The sequence below is a fragment of the Chiloscyllium punctatum genome, chromosome 13 (assembly GCF_047496795.1).
Source record: "Chiloscyllium punctatum isolate Juve2018m chromosome 13, sChiPun1.3, whole genome shotgun sequence".
Classification (NCBI taxonomy): Eukaryota; Metazoa; Chordata; class Chondrichthyes; order Orectolobiformes; family Hemiscylliidae; genus Chiloscyllium; species Chiloscyllium punctatum.
This window is the reverse complement of record NC_092751.1, coordinates 18,983,896-18,987,551: the sequence shown is the minus strand read 5'-3', so window position 1 is coordinate 18,987,551 and position 3,656 is coordinate 18,983,896. Positions and strand designations below refer to the sequence as shown.

Here is a 3,656-nt window from a genome sequence, read left to right as displayed (position 1 = left end):
GAAAGAGCTGCGCTCCGAAAGCTAGTGCTTCAATTAACCCTGTAAGACCATAACCTGGTGTTGGGTCATTTTTAACTTTGTACTCCATAGTCCAACACCGACATCTCCAAATTAATGAAATGGGGGTTATGGGATGGAAAGTTCGGTTAGTGATTGTAGGAGGGAAGAAATCTCTGAGAACAGGTGGATTTGAATTCTGACATATGAAACACAGAGATGTGGGCGAGCAGAGCTTGAAGGAAAAAAAAATCACCATGGAGAAAATCAAAACTTTAAAACAACTGATTCCTTTGTGTTTCACAAAAGACTTGGACACATAAAGCAATTACTGCCGTGACTCGGATTCGAACCGAGGTTGCTGCGGCCACAACACAGAGTACTAACCACTATACGATCACGGCAAACCACAGACGAACATGCTAAGCATATGTAATAAGTAAAATATCATAAGAAATGTTAGGCAGAGCAAGAAATACACAATATCACTGCTGAGCGAACAGTGGCAGATATGTGGGAACTCAGAATGGGCTGACCGTTTAACATCGGTTCCCCCAGTGGCTGTGGTGATTCCATCATTAATGTGTTGAAGGCTGAGATAAATCGATTTCTCCAAAACATCAAAGACTCCGGGGACAGTGCAGCTATTGTTACCTGCGCATCCACCAATATCATTTATTGTATCCGTTGCTACCGGTGCAGTCTCCTGTACATTGGGGAGACTGGGCGCCTCTTACCAGAGCGCTTAAGGGAACATCTCCGGGACACCCGCACCAATCAACCACACCGCCCCGTGGCCCAACATTTCAAATCCCCCTCCCACTCTGCCCAAGACATGGAGGTCCTGGGCCTCCTTCACCGCCGCTCCTTCACCACCAGACACCTGGAGGAAGAACGCCTCATCTTCCGCCTCGGAACACTTCAACCCCAGGGCATCAATGTGGACTTCAACAGTTTCCTGCTTTCCCCTTCCCTCACCTCACCCCATTTCCAAACTTCCAGCTCAGCACTGTCCCCATGACTTGTCCTGACTTGTCCTACCTGCTATATTCTATTCCACCTATCCATTCCACCCTTCTTCCCGGCCTATCACCTTCATCCCCTCCACCACTTAATGATTGTATTCTATGCTTCTTTTCCCCCACCCCCACCCTCCTCTCACTTATCTATCCACTCTTCAGGCTCTCTGCTTGTATTCTTGATGAAAAGCTTTTGCCCGAAACGTTGATTTTACTGCTCCTCGGATGCTGCCTGAACTGCTGTGCTCTTCCAGCACCACTAATCCAGAATCTGGTTTCCAGCATCTGCAGTCATTGTTGTTACCAAGCTGTTGTTGAAATGTATACTTCAATAGCAATGCAGTTTAACATCGGCTACTTCACGAGTTTCCCGACACAAGCCAGTAACCAGTGGTGCCACATAGTCCCAGTTCCTAGCCCCAGAATCAGAGGGACTGAGTGGCGCAGTCGAGAAGATGCAACTTGAAATCGGGATGGGAATGAGGTCGCAGAGATAATCGACGGCTCAAGTGATGCAACCGGAGAATGCATGGTGTTTCTATGATGGTTTAGAGGCGCAAGCAATTCCGAGGTTGGGTGTGCTTCTGTTCAAAGGCGGGGCAGCAGGGAATATGTGTTCCCGTTTATAATAACAGCAATCTACAGTGCATCATGCGGAGACAGCTGAGTGCCACAGCTGGAGCGTGGGCAGCTGGTTTGAAGTTTAATTTTGCTTCATTATCACCCAATTCCCTGGAATGAATTGCTTTCACCATTTTTATTTCAAATTGTTTGATATCTCCCTGCAGTCTGCGGCTATCTTCATCATGGTTAATTTCATGACAAACTGTTTTATGATCTGCACACTGCTAAATCACGGCCACTACAAGTAAATATGAATCATTGATCTATATGAGAAAACAGTGGAACTCACAGCAGGCATGCTTAGTAGGTTTGCAGGCGACACCAGAATTATAGACAGTGGAGAAGATTATCTAAGTTTCAAAAGGATCTTCATCCAATGAGTCGTTGGACTGAAAAATGTAGCATTGAGTTCAATCTGGATAAATGGCAGGTATTGCATTTTGGTACAACATAAAGAGTATGGCTTTGCAAATATTGGAGAACACGGAAGCTCAGTGTGCAGGTACATAATTCCTTGTAATTTGCATCACTTACAGACAAGATGGTTTAAAGGCATTTAACACACTTCCCTTCATTGCTCAGTCCTTTGTGTATAGCAGTTGGGACGTTATGTTGAAGTTTAGCAGGACATTGATGAGGCCTCTTCTGGAATATTATGTCCAGTTCTGGTCGCCCAGTTGTAGGAATGATATTATTCAGCTGGCGTAGGTTCACAAAAGGTATACACACTTGTTGCCTGTGGAATGTTTGAGTTATAATGAAAGGCTGGATAGGCTGAGAGTATTTTCAGATTCGAGATCAGGTGCTGGAAAACCACAACAGGTAAGGCAGCATCCCAGGAGCAGGAGAATCATTTTTTTTTTCGCGCAAGTGTCCTTCACCAGGCTCTTCCCCGAAACGTCGATTCTCCTGCTCCTCAAATGCTGCCTGATCTGCTGTGCTTTCTCATCATAACACTCTCGACTCTGTTCTCTCATTTGCCGTTCTCACTTTCTCCTAGTTGAGACTGTTTTCACTCTAGGTTAGGGTTTTGACCGGCGACCTTACAGAAGTTTATGAATTATTGAGAAGGAAGTTTAGAGTTAACGATAGCAGCCTTTTCCCAGGAGGGGGATTTCAAGACGAGAGGACATATGTTTAAGATGAAAAGAGAGAGTTTTTTTAAAAAAAGACATAAGGCATTTTTTAGGGACGGTGTTTTACGTGTGTAATTAACTTGCTGAGGAAGTGATGGATGAGGGTATGTTTGCAACATTTAATGGGCAATTAATTCCAAACATGAATGGGAAAGAGGGATATTTAAAATAAATTTATTCATGCCTAGTGCATCAGTTATTTCCCAGAGGGCATTTAAGAGTCAACCACGGTATTATCCCTCTGGAGTCTCATGTGGGACAGAGCAGATGAATATGGCAGGTCGCTTCCCGAACTGGCATGAGGGAATCAGATGGGGTTTTCCACAAAACTGATTCAGGTCACCACGAGACTCTTCAATTCCAGGTGCTTATTGAATTCAAACTCCACTATCTGTCATGCCAGGACCTGAACCCTTTGTCCCCAAAATATTACCTGGGGTTTGGATTAACAACACAGTCATAAAACTACAAGGGCATTATCACCACTCAGCCGGTACAGGAGGAAGCAGACGGGAATGGGTTAGTTTGGCAGTATGTTCAGCATGGATCGTTTGGACTGACGGGCCTGTTTCATGTTGTATGACTCTGACTGACGCTATGGAACAGGCAGCTGGTTGGGATTAACAGCAGCATTGACAGCATAACGGAACACCTGATGGGATATGTCATCCTGCTGGAGTCTCCGGAGGTTGATTTGCTCAGTGATTCCTTCCCATACACGGGACTGGTGAACGGTCTCTCCCCAGTGTTCCTGATTAAATGAGTTTCCATTTCTGCGGTTAATCGATTCCCTTCCAAAAGTTCCCACATTGCCCTGCTTTCTCTGTGGTATCAGTGTCCTTTTTTCTACACAGGGTGAACGATCCTTTCAAATTGTGTC

General features: G+C 45.1%; 1 non-coding gene across 1 annotated transcript; it reads right to left on the bottom strand.

Annotated features, from left to right (window-relative positions):
* Window positions 1-329: 329 nt before the first annotated feature.
* On the bottom strand, window positions 330-401 carry trnah-gug (transfer RNA histidin (anticodon GUG)). The gene has a single exon. It is a non-coding gene; the product is annotated as a tRNA-His (tRNA).
* Window positions 402-3,656: the final 3,255 nt, after the last annotated feature.